We start from the raw sequence: 18,896 nt of genomic DNA on the forward strand, positions 1-18,896 counted from the left end.
AATTTTGTCTGTACAAGTGATATGACTTTTCACCGAGAAGCTCAACAAAATTAGTTCTCAAGATTTAATGTTAAAGGAAATAAATCTAGATGGGATTCTTTAATTGTAAGGGGACTGTAAAAATATAAATGACAAATTGTGAGTGTGCTAATTTCCTATTGTCCAAGAATAATGTTTCGATTTCGTGGACGATTTGAGGGGTTGGTCTGAGCTTTGGCAGTCAAAGACTTTGAAGACTATTGAATAGAAAATCAGATAAAATTGGAGGAATAGTAATACGATGTATGATGGAAAATAACCATCGTAAGAAGCTATTGCAGACTTTTATTGTCAAGAATGGCAGAGCACATACCAGCAAATACATTAGATACGCGTACGCATAATGAGTAACAGAGCCCTCGCAACCATGGTTGGAGAATCAATACCGAAGGAGCCATTAACGTTCTTGTATGTACTAATCCTCCTCGAGGCTGTGGATCCTGTTCTATTATCAGAATCCAATCAAACAACGGAACGCAACGCGGTCGTAGGGCTACGAAAAGCAGAAATTAGATCGTGATTGGTAATTGTAAATCCGGGCCCGACACTTTGAAACGTTCGCGAGAGGAAATACGTGAAATTTTCAACCGCACGCTTCCCCCTGGATATGTGAGTACACGCTTCCACGTTATAGTTTCAATTTGGCACCATTCCAGTCTACCGATTCTCAACACTGCCCACCACCTTATATCCAAAGCTTAAACGAATTTAAGAGCAATTCTCTAGGTCGTTAACTAGATTTAAACGTAAGTCGATGACCGAGCTAAGTCTCAATTAATGGGCCACTTCTCCATTCGTACGCATATATTATTTCTTAACAATGCTTTGGCAAATTATCTGGCAACGTCCACCGATCGGGCAAAAATCTGTCTACGAATCGACAATTTTATTATTTCGTATTCGTTCATTTTGAAAATGGGTTTAGATGGAAGTAATAAGGATTCCAATGTACACTCGTGCCCAACCTCTCATAATTTCCCAAATATTTAATATACCCAACCTTGATATATTTCATTGTTCTTTAATCTAAAATAAAGAAACACTTGTTTTGGTGCACGAGAGATACGACAGATAGGCAGTTTTAAAGGGGGATAAGGAAAAGATTAATGGCATGCCTTAGTTGCGTGGCAAACAAGAGCAGTACTTGTTCACGGAGAAATGGGAATAAAGCTTTCGTTGTCGTCTACGTTAGAAATTCCGCAGGAAAATTCTGTCAAATTGCTGTATCTAACGACAGAAATTAACGCTTGACAACGATAAAGGCTCCACATCTTCGGTTAATAAAAAGCAAAACAGTAAAGATATCGTTTCCCTTGGAATGGAAAATTTTTCATGACGAATATTGGACAAACTCGGTTATATTTTGATGTTAACGTTCGTGCATGATACGAGTAATAAGTTCGAACGATAAACGTCGCGTTTCACAAATTTATTCAACCAGTGTTAAGTATAATAAACGTGCAAGGTTTGATATATTATTATACACGACGTCCTTGTCGGATGATAGAACAATTCAAGCAAAGGAAAACAAACGTCAACTCCATTTCAGAAACGATTTTAAACACCGTGTACCGCGGACGCGCCATCTGGAACGAAGACACGATTATTTCAAAGAAGTAAGTGACATCACGTCGACGGAATCGTCGAATTCCATCCTAGTTGCTGATTCATAAATGACCGTAAACGACACTGCCAACGATATCTCGTCTTATTTTGCACACTTAACAATGCGTTACTTTATCGCAAATCTGTCAGCCGGCTCTGCTCGACGATACAAAAGACGGGAAACCATTTGCACAAAATCGCTCGTTGGATCTACGTTTAATAAAAGAATAAGAGGCTCGTTATTACTTTTTTTAACAAGCTAACAACACCTTTTACCGGTCTCGTGTAAGCAAACATTTGTAATACATAGACTATTTTATCCAAATATAATCGAGGAAACACTACAAAATAATACAGAGAGTTCGTGTAAAATTTTTCCTTTTTAATTTTGAAAAAGGGTTTACGTTTAATAAAAGAATAAGAGGCTCGTTATTACTTTTTTTTTAACAAGCTAATAACACCTTCTACCGGTCTCATGTAAGCAAACATTTGTAATAAATAGACTTGAAAAAGCTAAATGCATCTAATTGCCACCGCCTGCAATATTGCGTGAACATGATAGTAACATTTGTTGGTAATGAACCGAACCGAACCGATGGTCAAGTATGCGTAGAAAGTCATACTATTATTTCAACATCGTAAAACGAGTCATCAAAATTTATTGAATCGTGAAAATTTCACATAGTATCGAGCGTCTGATTAATTATGTGGTAGAAGAATTTAATCGACACTAACAATTTTATTGATAGAAACTCTGTTCTTCTTTGTCCTGGCTAAAGTGTATCGAAGACGTTTGAACACTTTCGAAGAATGACGTATAGTTATACATATACAGGTTGTTCGGACACCCCTGGGGAAAATTTTAATGGGAGATTCTAGGGACCAAAATAAGACGAAATTCAAGAATACCAATTTGTTGATTGAGGCTTCGTTAAAAAGTTATTAACGTTTAATGTTCCGCCCGTACTGAATTTTTTTCTCCAAAATGCGCAAGATTTCGGGTGTATGTCTATTCACCAAAAATGATTGTAATTGACCCCTGCAACCGAAAATAATTTTTCCAAAACGATTTGAAACTTTTTTTTTCCGTCGAAAAATTTCACACCTTCTCGATTTTTTTCTAGAAAGTGGGTACAATTTCGAGGGTATGTCTATTCACCAAAAATGATTGTAATTGACCCCTGCAACCGAAAATAATTTTTCCAGAACGATTTGAAATTTTTTAATTTAATTATTAATAACTTTTTAACGAAGCCTCCGCCAACAAATTGGTATTCTTGATTTTCGTCTTATTTTGGCCTCTAGAACCCCTCATTAAAATTTTTCCCATGGGTGGCCGAACACCCTGTATACGAATAAATAATGTAAAATACTGTACGAAGTTAGAAGCAACTCGGATGTAGCAAAACAACAAGCATTCTAGTTACGTGCGTGGCCTAATTGATAATAACATAGCAAGGACTTGGGAACGGTGGAGGCCACTTCCTGTGATAATGTCGCCCGAATACGTGCATGTTCCCGATCATAGGCGACTTCTTTCGCAAACTTACGCCTCCACGTCTTTTCGAAACTGTGATAAACGTTATTGTACAAAATCGTGTAAAAAATTTGTACGAAGCAACAGTTTTAAGACGCGTCATTAACGCGAAAAATGGACGTTGCACGACAGAATGGTCCATTGTAAAATTATTTCTCAAGTGGAAACGATAAGAATAGCCCAAAGGCTACTGATGCTTTTTTTTTTTTATGGGACCTGCGTTTTATTTCGAGACACTTTTTGCACTTCGTTTGTTTATAGGGATATAAAATTAGCGCCTTAGAAATTTCATGTTCGAGTAACGGGAGTCAAACGTGATTCAGAGGTGGCAGAAATAGCTTCCAAAATTATTCTTAAATTATGGAATTGATAAATATGAATAGATTTTAAGAGTTGCTGTATTGCTTTTTCAAATTAAAGACGTTGTGTAACAACGAATAAGTTTTGATCTGCATTTCCATAAGAGAAAAAAAAGAAAATATTAGAAAGTTAATAGCACAACGTCAAAGTTAAAATAGAGATGTAAAAAAACTGTACTCGTTGTGTCACGAAGTTTATCTCCGCCACTTCCTGGAACGGTTGGCTCGTAGCGAACCTTGACGTTATCGCCGACGAACCACGATTGTCTCAGGTTATGAATGAATTATCGAAGCAGAAAACTACAAGTATGCATAGTTTATATTGCGTTGCTGTAAAGCTGCTTTGAATCTGCGAATAATTTCAAGTCAGGAAGTACAAGTTCTCCGGTAATATCCAAATATATTAGAGCGTAAGGAAACGTTAAAATTAAAGAAAAAAAAAAAAAAGATTGTGAAATCGTTCGGAGAAATCCATCATGATTATCGATACACGGCAGATCATGTATCACAGTCGACCGTGGTCTATTAACAATTCAGTATATTGAACTGGAATTTCCGGTGTATGCCGAACAGTAATCGCTGTTTCGATTTACATCACACACGTGCCTATTTGCAGTAAGGAAACGACGTGAAACGAAACGCTCGAATGCAAAACGTTACGAAAACAGTGTCGTGATAGCAAGCCAAATACTAACGACATGCATGAATAATGGCTTCTCCGATTGTATTACGCTCCAACTCTGCACAAACTTCGCGGGTAAACGAAGCGATATGCTTTAAATTACTATTTTTTACGCATACTTGATCGTCCGAGAATATTTGTAACAGTTAAAACACCGCACAACGAATTCCATTGCAGATGGAAAGAAAATAATAAGAGATTTTTTATTTATTTTCTTTTCATTTTAAAATTCTACTGTCTCACCGTGTCTCGTATTTTTATAACCAGTTTAACGACATCGCGCGCATAAAACTTTCTGCAAGTCCATTTACGATAACGGTACGTTCAACGCGAATTATACAAGCCCAAATTCACGATATGAAAGCGTACGAACGCGAACAATAATCGTTACGCAAACGAACGTATTCAAAATACTCGTAACACGACCAAAGAGAACGTTTGCAAAGCCTTTGAAGCCTTAAAGCTTTATCAGGACAGCAACTATATTCGAGTCACGGTGAAAGCTGTTAACAGTATTCTTCGAACGTATCGTAAAAGCTTTTTAAATCGTTCGTTCAGAAATTTAAGGACTGTAAAGATCCTCCGATACGTAATGAAGATTTCGTTCTTAAAGGCGCTTCGCTTAATTATCAGTGATTTAACGAACGAGTGTAATTATTTTGTCGCCACTCGAAACAATTTAATCTCTCCTAATAATATATCGTATCGATCGATAGAATATTCGTTCGATTTATTTGTTATTTACGAATACCGAGCGGTTATTTAATAAATAACGATAAAAGTACGACGCGCGTTGTGTGCTAAGGTCGTGCAACGCGAAAAGAACGAAGATAAAGAAGGGAAAGCGTGTCAAGGTCGTGAATTTGGACACGCAGGTTGACAAAGCGTTACGAGGATAAATGGTTGAACGATCGGATCGATCGATGGAAACGATAGTAAACCTTCGATCAACCATTTTGTTACGCCATGCGCCATCGAATCTATCTTTGCTCTAGAAGCAGATTCCTTGCTAGTGAAAAATAAGTCTAGATGATTTTTCAGCTCTTTTTCTCGAAGAAACAGGTGGAAATTGCGAGGCAGAGAAGTTTCGACTTGGAAAATTTTGAAGGAAAGGGGAAAATCAGCTCGGACGAGCCTCCGCTCCGTGTGGAAGATAAGGCCAATTCAATTTCCCTTCCATCCCTGTCTAAGGGCCGTTATCCGGACCCGAATCTACGTCAGGATTGACTGTACATCCTTCCTCGTTCGAGCACACTTGTATCTGGAATGCTTCCGTGTTTCGAACTCTCGTTACAAGATCGCTTCAATAGTTAAACTCATGTTCGGAATGTCTTCGTGCGAGGAATTCTCTCCTACTTTATCGCAAACTCTCGCTTATACGATACAACTAAACTGCAGTTGAAAAGCTGTTTCTTGAATTACGTATGTTCGAACGCGACTGTCGGTGGAAATTGAAAATTCCAGGGCACTTCAAACAGTAAACAACTCGAACGAAGATTAGATAAACTTTGTCGACCTGTACTCGTACCCTAGAACGGTAGTTCTTTTCGGACTAGGACAAATATAAAGTAATCTAACGATCGTTGAAATTGTAGAATTCCGATATTTCAAACAGTAAACATGATCAAAGATTAAAATTACCTGTCGTGAGAAATATCTTCGATCGGCTGTGGGATTGAATTTTGTTAAGTTTCTGCCGCTTACCTGAAACAAAAAGGAAAGATCGAGTTAGCGACGAAGTTAAGGGTTGTTTGCGTGGAAAGACACGTTCCGTTCGTAATAGATACGAGTGAAAAAGACTACGTTGAAAAGCAACCGCGGAACGAAATGACACGTTATTAGAAATGGTATTTGAAAAGTGGTCAGGGTCGTTTTTGATAACGTACCGTGGCGCTTTTGTTACATATCTGTCTATTGGGAACACGTAGTCGCATACTGGGTACGTGATTCGTGGTAATGGCGTGGTAATAGCTATGGCAAACGTACGCACGCACCAACGCACACGCGTCTAATGTTCTTTACTTTCTTCTGTGCTCGACGTGTCGTCGCCACAGGCCGTCCGATTAAAAAGGACCGGTTCGTATTAATCGATCGACTACGACTCCGATGCGGTGTCCTTAACCCGTTCCCGTCACCATTACCTATAAAATCACCCCCCCCCCGGGGTCAAAATGGTATAAAACGTTAGAGGACGCGACCACGAGGATACGGAAACTGGTTAATCCGTAATACTTTCACATTTTAACGGTGGCGAGCGTCTCTTTACGCCGAATTCCAAGATTACGTGAACAGGAAGAAATGAAAGTTTGAGCAAACGCGTCGGGTATCGTGCAAACGTTCGTAGAAATTTGTCGGGAAAAAGTCGTTCCGCTCGTTTCTCGACCATCCTAGTCCAAACCAAACATCAAACTTCAATTTGCTAAAACCTAGCGCAATGGTTTTCAAAATTTCATTTAGAAATCTTTTATCTATTAACGTCGAGAGTGTTAAAACGTGCAAATTGAAAAGCTACTCGTCGTAGAGTGTTTTCGGATCGCGTTCCAATTCGATCTTCCGGAGTCGCGATCGCGCGCCATTTCCCACGTAAAAGATCAAATAGCACTCTGCAAACAAGGACTCTCGCGCGTGATATTGATTTACACGTTATCAATGTGTTATTCGTCCGCGAATCTAAGTCCACGCACCGGTTTTAAATCGATGCGCCGCGGTATAGTTGCACAGTTTTTTTTTTTTTCCTCGGTAATAATACACGCGGAAATTTCTTTGGGAACGAGTCGATTTATGATGCAACAGCCACGCGGAAGCGCGAAAGAAATTGTCGCATATGACATACCCGTGACGTTTTCACACGTAATACTTTTCGTGTCGGGGGAAGAGAAAATGGCAGGCCACGTTGTGCGTTACTGGAGTGAAGAGTCGCCGTATTTGCTACGCTTTACACGCGTTATGTAGGCCGATGGACGAACTGTATGTATAGTGTACACGAATTACGAAGATAACTCTATCGATATCCTACGATTTTCAACGCGACGATTGATTGCACAGTCCAGCGCAACGATAAGAAAACGAGTCGATGATTCGCGAGAAGTATCTTATTGCAAAAACTTGCTTTCGAATACGTTTACTGGACAATCTTTGGTTTTAATCAGGTTTATTACGATACAATAAACAGTCTTTCGCAATTATATTGCAAATGTATTTATTTTATTTGATGATCAATTAATTATATCAACGTTTACCATAGCAATCGGCTAAGAAATTGTTAAAAGTGACCATTCTGGTGTACGCATAATCTTGTTCTTATCGCCATTCGTACGATTAATGTATCGATTGGTCCGTATATAAATACCGCGGGACAGTACGATTGATATAAAGCAAGTCACGGTACTGGCAATGTTTATAAATACGAATAGTATAGCAATTCTTATCGCAAAACTTGAGCAACAGAGAAATCGGTCAGTTATGTACACGTATATCGAATAAAAGTTCGAAGAAATTTAAATCGAAACTGTACTGCGTTCTGGCTAAACTAGTTTTACACATTTTTTATTAATCGTAAGCTCTGTCGCTGCATTTATTTAATTATCGGTAAAACTTTGAGGCCGTTTTTCGAAATTTGTTGATAGTACGATCGCCGGGAGGAGGTTCGATTCGAAACCGCGTTACGAGCAACGGCACAACTTATGAGGTAACAGCACGCATGGGAAGACATACCCTTTCACTTTAGCATTTCACTCTCGCGAGACAGAGTCTACTCGGAAGGCACAGGCGAATGTATAAAAAGCGGTTGCGGAACGCAAACTGTCGCCAACCACCTTAACGCTTTCAGCCTATTCAAACGGACGATCTGGGACGACGAAAAGCTCGGAAAAATTGAAAACTTCAAAAGAAAAATATCTTCTACCGGTGGTGCTTGACCCTTCCTTTACTTTCTATGCAATTTTCCTCGGGATAACGTTCTTAACTCTGCTGTGCGTTTTTCGATTCAACAGTTCATACACGAAAGTAGTTTTTTCAATTTTGCACTATAGCCTAAAGAAATCAATTATTCTGTCGTCTCTTTTTATTTTCGTCCACCTTATTGGGATTCTGTTCCACCGTGAAAACGATTATTTAAAATTGCCTTTTTTTTTAAGTTTAACGGAAATTAGAAATATATATTAGAAGTCCTCTAATCGTAAGCTCAATCTTTCTAATCGTAGTCGTAATTGCATATTATTCTAAATTTTCTCAAATTAAATAACTTAATACATTCACTGCCCATGACCCGTATTGTCAACTAGCGAAATTATAAATTTAGTAGTACAGTAGCTGCCACACTTGTATTTGTACACTATACAATAGTGAATCACTATAAATGTTTATAATTGTTTTGACCAAATATTGTTTTTCTTAGAACTGTGTTACTTCTATTTACGAAGTAGTTTGAAGAGGTATAATTTAACAAATAATATAAACAGTACGCAATAATATAAACAGTACGCCAACAAAGCGGTCACCCATCCCAAAATACTGTACTTGACCACGCCCAACGTCTCTTAACTTCGCTGATCACACGAGAACCGTGTGTTTTCAGTTTGTGACACGTCGACAAGTTCTGTTTTCATTCGTCGACGGTTAACGTTAACGAAGTAGCCTCGTTGGACGAAGTTTAAGGCGAGAATATAGAAAGTACGGGGCGGAAGTCCGCGTAGGCTGGTAAATCGGATGCAATCTGGCGGTAACGCGTTTTCGAGAAGCGTCAAAGACACCCAGCGCGTGTAACCGCAATAACTTTCCCACAGTCGGATCGAATCGCGATTAATTTAACCGGAGCTAGCGCGAGGTAACTCAATGATCCAGCGCGTGTAGAACGAAACGTAATTGCCTTTCTTACCGCTACGCGGTTATGTAAGACACGAGCGGAGCCGGTAAGTGGCATGTAGTTGTGGCGTTTTGAAGTTCGATCGCAAGACACTTTCGTCTCCACGGGCCGATAAGCCGAAGCAACAACTCCGACGGTGACAGCCGTTTACTTTCGCTGTTTAAGGCTCGTACACACGACGCACGATCCTAAATAAGGTACGATAGGTAGAGAAACGGGTTTCGTGCAAGGTAATCTCGTTAATTAGAAACGTAATGGCTCGAATCTAGACGCTGGAACTGTGTTATTCGTGCGTTCCCACTCTTTTTCGTTCCACATTTTTCTCATATAACCGGACAAGACACGCGAAATCGATGAATTTCTGCCACGTTTACGCACCATTACGTAATTCGATATCGATTGTCTCTATCAATCACTAATATCTTTTTATCGCGTTTTTAACATCGAATCTAAACAGTTCTAAAGCTATACTATACAGAGTGTTCGGCCACCCCTGGGAAAAATTTTAATGGGAGATTTTAAAAGCCAAAATAAGACGAAAATTAAGGATACTAATTTCTTAATTGATGCTTCGTTAAAAAAGCTATAGAAACATTACCGGCCACACAGTATATTTTCGATGAAGAATTTTTGTCTCGAAACTACGTAGGATTTCAGGGATATGTGTATTCACCAAAAATGATTGTAATTGACCCCCGCAACTAAAAATAATTTTTCCAGAAAGATTTGAAATTTTTTAACTTTGTCGACATATTTGTCCACCTACTCGAATTTTTTTCTGGAAAGAGCGTAGGATTTCGGGGGTATGTATATTGACCAAAAATGATTGTAATTGACCCCTACAACAAAAAATAATTTTTTTAGAACGATTTGAAATTTTTTAATTTTGTCGAAAAATTTCACACATACTCGAATTTTTTTTTCGAAACTGGCTAGGATTTAGGGGGTATGCGTATTGAACAAAAATTATTGTAATTGACCCCTGCAACTGAAAATATTTTTTTAGAACGATTAAGCACCCCCTGTCAATTTTTCTTAAAAATTCGTTTTTGATTTTTAATAATTCTGTTTGTCGTCCGACAAAGAAGGTTGTCTAATACTTATTTGTAGGTACCCATGACCTCTAGTTCAGAAACAAGTTTTATTGAAATATATTCACTATTGTGGGAGTTATGGCTGTTTGAAAATTGGACCATTTTTATGGGGTTTTTCTCAGTTTACGGGGTTAAGGAACAACTTTTCGAATATTTATGGAATATCTACATATTCTTCACCAAAATACGCGACGTTTGCATTTTGAAACATTAAAATCATCCAATCCGTTCAGGAGTTATGATGTTTTAAAGATAAGCATGAAAAATCAGGAAACCATTTCTGGCCAGAAATTAAATTTTCGGTAATGAATTTTTTTTTCGAAAGTGGCTAGAAATTCGGGGGTATGTCTAGTCACCAAAAATGTTTCTAATTGACCCCCGCAACCGAAAATAATTTTTCCGTGAATGATTTGGAATTTTTAAATTTAATTTTTTAATAACTTTTTAACGAACCCTCAATCAACAGATTGATATTCTTGATTTTCGTCTTATTTTGGCCTCTAGAATCTCCCATTAAAATTTTTCCCAGAGGTGGCCGAACACCCTGTATAATAAAATTAAGAATGAAAATAAACGATTTTAATTATATGCTTGTGGTATAAATCTGTGATAGGGAGAACTTCTGTGCCCAGCCATTCTCACGATTTTGTGAAATATTAAAAAAAGAAAATATGTCTAATTCAATTTTTATTGCGTTTTTAACATCGAATCTAAACACTACGAAGGTTATACCATGTATTAAAATTTCAAATAAAAATACAAGAATTAAATTATGCTTGTCGAATAAATCGGTGATAGAGAGAACTTCTGTGCCCAGCCGTTCTCACGATTTTCTGAAATATTAAAAAAGAAGTAACAAAATCGTACAGATTTATCGATAAAAATTTAATTATGCGATCAACGATTTTCAACAATATTTGATCGATCTATAAGATGGCAAACGTTTGAGAAATAAGAAGAACGATACGGGGCGAGGAAAAGAATTCAGCTTTCGAAGCGCGTTGTGCACTCTGGAAAATCAACCATTCGATTCCGGGAAAACCGGTTTTCCTCGGAACAGGAAAAGCCTGGAGACGCTTAGGCCCGAATATTCTGCGTGTCATCCAGGAATGCGAGTGCTTCCCCGAAGGAAAAGGTCTAGAAAAAGACGGGAGGGACTCTCACAAAAGGTCCCTACCAAACATTTCCAAAGAAAATAAACGGAAGGCCGTTACGAACCATTCTCAGGTTCAACATAAGCTACTGTCGCAGTCCTAAATTTAACTCAACGAACACGTTCCGACTGTGGAGGTCCTTTTCCGGAATTTAACTGCACGAATATTATTATTTATTGAAAATGAAAATTCATACCAGGAAGGAGTACTTGCTGCTTCGTTTATTACAATGTTTTCGACTATGAAATTCTATTTCTTCCCGGAAGAAATACACGTATCTACGCTGAATATCTACATCAGTGTTTAACTGTACAAGAAGATGAACCAGACTTTACATAAAAAATTGAATATGCATGCGAGCGATCCCGTCAGAAGATAAAAACACGAAACCATCGAAAGTATGTCTAATTCGATCAAACGTGTATAACACCATCGATAAACAAATATACGATATATTTTTATATCGAATAGAAACGTGAATCGACGATCGAAAAAACGTTAATAAAAACAAACGGTGCTCGATTATCCGATAATTAACTAGATTGTTTCGTTTCCTGCACGTGCAATACTTGCTATATATAGGATCGTAAAATTATTTCCGCGAACGACAATGGTACACTGCGAATAAGATCGATTCGCACTGTTGACAGAGAAACATTACAGGTCAATGTTAAAATGTACATGAATGCCCGATACACGTGAACGATTTAATCAGCTGGCAAAACAAGATACAGTCGATCGATGTGTAATTAGTGGCTCGCGCATACGCTAGATGAATTAATTATTCTAACTACTTCATAAACTTCCATCGAACAGATACGTGACTCGAGAAAACTGCATGAAAAATTACAAATTCAAACGCTGTAAGAAACGAACGCCGATCAATTTCTGTGCAACTTCCATCGAGCTCAAAATAAATGATTTAAACAAAAGATGCGACAATGTTTTGCAATCTGCACTATTTTCGTGAGATAAGTAACACGATATTTAACTAACCAGATTCGATATTCCAAATCCTTTGCGTTCGTGCACCATTAAAACCGCATATTTTGCAGAAATTAATTTTCACGTTGCATAAAGCACGATTTGGTTTCCAAATAAATACAACAAATTACGTTATTGCGTGTACCGGATTCTTTAAAGCGAACGATAATTTGAACGGGAAGGCAATGCTAATTTTTATTGCGATTCGGTAAAAAGGAAATACCGGTATTCCAGCTCCGACAGATTCGTTGATCGATTAGACGTTCCCTCGATTAGCGGTTCAAAGATTCTCCAATGCAACGGAAACTGATTAAACGCGATTACATAACGTGTTAACAACGACACATTAATCGCAACGACACGCAAAGAAACAACGCCGCGCGCATTGCATTTAACTGCATGTAATTTTAAGCATGCACCGGTGAAACGCGTGTAATTCCAACGATCGTTACACAAAAGACTATGTTTATCCTGTATTAAAAGAAAAATTCGTTTCCCCTCCACGCGTGGAAAATTTATTTGCAATTCAACCGCGATGACAATAATGCGAACCAACGATTCGTAACACGCAATTTCCAATTGCAGTATACAGGGTGTGTTTATCCGCGAATGGTAAATAGCTTAGGGGAGTAATTATACAGGCAAAAATAAAACGAAAATCAAGAATGAAGCTGAACAAACGTAAATTTGGTCGCGTTTCAACTAATAAAAAGAAATTGATTCGATAGAATGTATATTTCCATACGATTTCCACTAAATTACTGGATGTTGAAAACAAATCGTGTAAAATAATGAATTTTAAGAGAAGTCTCGCGAATGTTAGCGGTGTCAACTGATATTCAGGAAGCAGATCGTTTGTACGACTCGAGCATCACGCGATCGTTTCCAATTGCCTGGCAAGAAAAATCATACAACTTTCCATGTAACGTTAAACACGAAACGCTCGGACATTACCGACTAAATTGTATTTACACGGAATCACGTACTACAAGTGACTCATTATTCTGTCGCGTAGCATATATCCTCGTGTTATGAATGAAACGATTCTATAGGCTCGACTGCTACTTATCAGGAATTCTGATCCATTTTACATGAACCTACAGTAACGGACAAAAGTTTAAGGCGACTACGGTTTTGATGCATTGTTGCATAATAATACAGATACTAAATAGTAAACAATTCGTAATTGGTCTTACGGGCGCCGACACGCGTCGATCTAACGTTTCGAAATGCTAAACAGTAGTTGGAATTGCGATAAGGAAATCTTTCGATCGCTCCGTTCGCTGCGGACACGACTGTCGGACCAAGACTTTGACTTTAAACAAATGTAAACTATTACCATATGTTTAAACACTTATTCTTGTAAAATTCATGAACCCCATTCAAATTTCTTTCCTTTAACGTTTCAACTTGGGAATGAAATGTTTTCGTTACACGGTGAAAAGTACTGCGTATATAAATTAATAGAATTTCTAGAAAAAATTTGTAATTCATAATGAAAAAAATAAAAAAAATATTAAAGTTAATATATTGGAGTATTGTACTTTATTTTTGCTATGTGAACAGTGTATAATTTAAATACGGTGGAGCTAATAATAAATTCAATTAACAGAATGTATTGCATGTATAATAAAAAAAAAAAGAATATAAAGAGAATCACTATGGAAGAAGAAAGAAATATTATTGAAAAATGGCTGGTAGTGCCCTGCAATACTATTTGTGAAATCTGCGCTATAAATGATTTGGACATTAGTGTAAGAAGAATCGTACAACTTACACTCGATTATCCCGGAATGAATTTTGCGTGGGGTTCGATCGTTATTGCAAAACACTCTTTGCAAGAGTGTTCGTTAGTCGTACGCGTGCTAAATAAGATTCTTAACGTAACATTAAGTAATATAATTAAGTAATCTTTGCGTAATCCGCGTAATGATCGGATATCTCGTTACGAAACGACGGCAAGGAACCGAAAAGAATGTTCGCGTGGGCGAGGAAAATGATAAAAATCGAGGTAATTCGCTTTCTAAAACGGATTTTTGTCCAACGAAATTTTAACCGTATACTCGTTTGCGCGGGAATTAACGTTGTCCAAGGTTTTCGTTCCCCTCTACCCTTTCCTTTCGTTTCGTTCTATCCGCCTAATCTTTCTCAACGAGCTGCCGTTCACCGACACGAACCACGTTGCGAGAGAAATCAATGCGCGACCTCCGTCTACGAACGCACATTATTCCACTCGAAAATGAATCATCGAGGCTAGTGGAAGATACTCGACAGTATACGTAGAAAACCAGCTCGTTTCGCAAAATCCTCTCCATCTCGATCAATTTCGATCGTCAATTCTCTCGAGTACTCGTACAATCTTGTGTCGATCGAAAAATTCTTTCCCTTTTACGCTCAGAGAACCGAGATACCATTGCAATTTATAACAGATTCTGCTTCTGTTCGCAGTTCTCTTCCATTTCATTACAATCTTCCATCGATTTAACGTTCGATCGATTTTAGTTTCTTCGCGACTCGTATCTTCTTAGAATTATTATTTACGCGCCAATAAATCGAAGAACACGGGACACCACGAGTTACGTTTGCCCATTAATCAATAACGCGAAGCTCAAATGTTACAGGTATATTTTAAAAATTTATTAGTACCGTTCTGGCGAGGGACGAGATAAAAGAATAAGCAATAAAAATGTCGAGCGTCCTAAATAAGCACGGCCGGGCCCAGCCAGGCAATTTCAGGTAAAATGGAGGCGTGCGAGACCCTGAGAATGTCGGGTCGGGTCAGGAATTTTTCTCGGTATCGGCTCGAGATCGGAAAATAACTGTGAAAACTCTCGACTTTTACAAGCAAATTAAATTTCAACGTAAAATATTAACAGGAAAGAAACGATTTAAAAGTTAACGATTTCGTTCGATGCCTTCTTGTCTTCGTTGGTTTGAAACATTTCAGTGATTTATTAAATCGGCACTGAAATGTATTAAGTACTCGAGACTTCTAAGATAAGATAAACGTTAAGATAGGCACAATCTGCAGCGTACTGTTTATAAACACTTCCAAACCCTTGGTCGTAATCAGCAAACTACGTACCCCGAAGTTTATTTCGCGTACCTGGAATTTCTGAAATCCCGATATTCCCACACCACGAAGTATAATTCTTTGGGGATTTTAACACGACCTGGCCTAAGGCTCGGTATACCCAAGATATCATGTTCCCGCGCACCTTCGTTGCAGAAGCTATTAAAGTCGATTGCATCCATTGCCCGAAGGTGTTCTAAAAGATCGATTACGTACCAGTGGATAAAGAGAAAAAAAAATTATGGTCGGACAGAAGGACTATTTTATTATACCGTTCAAAGCGACCAGAAGTGCAGTAAAAATTCAAGAATCCCGATTGTTCGGGGATTCGGTAGCTTCGAATTTTCCGGCAATATTTTTAAAATTCAAATTTAACACGTCTAGTGACATTTTAATGAAAAAACACAAAAGTTTTTTCTTATTTCTCGCAAAACAAAAACCTGTAAATAAAAATACACGTTTCCATAAATATAACATCGAATACACTAAACAAATGAAAGACATATGGCATGGTGTATTATTTCCTCCTTGAACGAAATTTTTGTATCGAACACCGCTTCTCTCGAAAAAGAGTCCCTTTCGAGTGAACGCGTCCGTTAAATGAATCTCTTCTTTTTGTGAGAGTTGCGCGTATGCACAAATTTAAATAAAATAAAATAATATACGTTTGAAACTTGTTACGAAATCGTACAACACGGGGTTAAAGTTCCAAGTCGTGAGAATTGTCGAAAAAACAAGACTAAAAACGCGTAGATATTTCTTTTTCTTATTTTGATTCGAGCAACGTGACAATACGAACGACTGGTTTTTTATTCGTCGACGAGGAAAAGATTTCTTTGAAATGACATCGATCGCCCGTACGTTTCGATTTACAAATCTAAATCCAAAGATCGCGTTTCGATAGCTAACCGTAAAAGTTTATTAAACTCAATGGAAGCTTTACAACTCTGAGATTCTCACACGTGCGGATACAAGCGTAACCGATATGATAACATAAACACAGCACTTAATTTACTCAACAATTACCATTAACCTGCCTTATCGTCATTCAGATTCAAATTGGTACAAGCGTGATACACAAAGCTATTTATAATGTCGGAATATCATCAGCAAAAATGTATAATTTATGATCCGTCAATCCGAGAATACTCGACACTTAGATATCACGCGGATCGTTTGAAATTACAATGAAAGTCCATCGATGTAAATGACGCGTTATTGTCGCCGTGATATGTAAAATCAAAGGAACAACCACGAAAGACCGACATAAATATTAATAATATACATAGAAGACAATGATTCAGGTATAATGTTAATGCCCGTTGCGCAGTTTAGTTTCTTTATAAACAATACAGTTGTTAAACAAAGTGTTAAGGTTAATGGGTTGTGGAAAAGAAATGTATTACGGTATATGTACCTTTTATAAAATATCTTTCATTTCATATGGAGGAAATTAATGTAAAACGTGTAGATAAAATGATATCATCGACACACACGAACCATTATCTACCCTTTAGATACTACAATGGAAAATATAATTAATAGATAATCGACAACGATATTTCCACTACAGGTATAAAGAGCAATAGATTAAAAGTATCGAAAATTTAATTTAGCTCAAGTTATAATTAATTTATTATCAATTAAAGATTTTAATAAGAAGATAGCTATGGTATATATGCCATGTAAAAATAAATCAGTAATACTGTTGCAGTTGTAAGGATATTGTTGTATGATAAAAATAACTATCAATTTAACTACTAAGTTTTTCGTTATCAGGTTGAACGAATCGCAAAATGACACGAAATTTCACATTACCACATCAAAGAGTATAATTAACAGCCGCGCTTTTAAGTAATTATCTGCTGTCACCGACAGCCGGTAAACGTCACGTATTCTCGAATCACTTGAACGACGTCTAATTAACTTCTCCTTGCAACAGAATAAACGCAACCATCGGCGTGTATGGTTTCAAACCGCTATCGTGCTAACGAGAATGTGATTTTTACAAATCATGTGCATTTTACAAACGTACCACACATAGTAAGACAAGTTCTAACTGAATTTGTCTTTGTCTTTCCATTCACCTGGTGCATCGCAGGTGTTTTAAAATTCTCAACATTTGTTCAAATGAACGAAGCTAGGTCTTGCAAACAGTTATTTTATATTCATTGACAAATGAAAAGCATTTAAATTAATACCATTTGATAAGCAAAGTATACGTTTTTTTTTAAATGTGCATAAATAAATTTGTAATGTTTTAAAAAGCTGTATCGTTTCAACAAAATATTCACAAAGAAATGCCATTTCAGAGCACTCCGAGTTTAATCAAAACCACAAGTATTCCTGATGTATAAATAGAATAAAGATTAATGTTGCAAACGTTATTTATATAAAATCAGCAGCATGTAAATACGTATCGCGAATAATTCAGAACAGTATTATTTGCTCAAGCTTTGATTATCAATCATTATCATCAAGTTAGAGATATTGTATGTAAAAAGAACAAAAAAAAAAAATCAGACTTTTGTCATTGACGCAGGAAACATAAGAAGAACAATAAACAGAGCCATTTGCACCGTGTACTTTCCGAGATAAGTTACGATTTTCTGAAATAATCGCATACTATAGCAGAACGTTCTGGAATGTTCGAAACCTGCGTTTTTATAGAGTTCATTCGAGACAAATCAACACGAACGTGAAAAATCTAATGTGGGAATTTTAAGTACACGCTAATAGAAGTCGTACTCGTTTTGTGTTCAACGATCTGCACAGTGTATATTTGCCGCCTTTAATACAGAGTCGATTTCGGAGCCAGCGTTGGCAATCCTTTTATAGCCATCGGAAAAACGTAAACTTACCGTAAATACGAGGATAATCCGTAGGTAGTAGAACGGAAGAACACTGCTTTTTGGTCAAAGAATCTTCTAGTTTTCAAACGTGCACCGTGTTTCTGTGGCACATGTCACACAAAATCGTACCGTGGAGCGAAAACAAAGGCGTCGGTCTCGTACGCCGGCCAGCAAATTGGTAAAATGGTATATTCTAGTCACTTTAGTCTTTATTTGGATTCTATGTTATTGTACTTTGGAAGTTCACTAGCACTTTAAAGCAACACGTAAAGATGGGTTTAATGCGTACGCGCAATGATAATCGTTGGTTATTGCGCGTTACTCCTCGGGAGAACGAACGGTCGTTAGGTTAGGTTACCGGCACGTCGCGCGCACACGAACGCACGCACGCATAAAATTGCTAATAAAAAAATCCGTCTTGGGTCCGTTGGTCTCTAAAACTTGCCTCGATCCACGGAGTGACTTGAACACGGGGACGAAAGCACCTTAGAAAGCACACACACGTAAGAAGCGCTTCCTCGGCATCCAACAACTTCGCTGGTAACGTGCGTACACAACACAACTTTCAACGACACGATACGCGAAGACAATATCGAACGTACTGTACACAACTCGGATCCGATTGTACCGGAACCGGTGGAAAATTTCGTTAG

At 37.6% G+C, this 18,896-nt stretch overlaps 1 protein-coding gene across 1 annotated transcript in view; it reads right to left on the minus strand.

Moving 5' to 3' along the window:
- LOC122401006 (brain tumor protein-like) overlaps positions 1–18,498 on the minus strand; it is a 60,068-nt gene extending 41,570 nt beyond the window's left edge. Inside the window, exon 1 of the mRNA XM_043402857.1 lies at positions 18,253–18,498. The gene's annotated coding sequence lies outside the window, so the exon portion shown is untranslated. The remainder of the gene's footprint in view (positions 1–18,252) is intronic.
- Between the last annotated feature and the right edge of the window lie 398 nt (positions 18,499–18,896).

Source organism: Colletes gigas, unplaced genomic scaffold, assembly GCF_013123115.1.
Source record: "Colletes gigas isolate AHSC1104 unplaced genomic scaffold, ASM1312311v1 Colletes_gigas_Sc00021, whole genome shotgun sequence".
In the NCBI taxonomy this organism is placed as follows: Eukaryota; Metazoa; Arthropoda; class Insecta; order Hymenoptera; family Colletidae; genus Colletes; species Colletes gigas.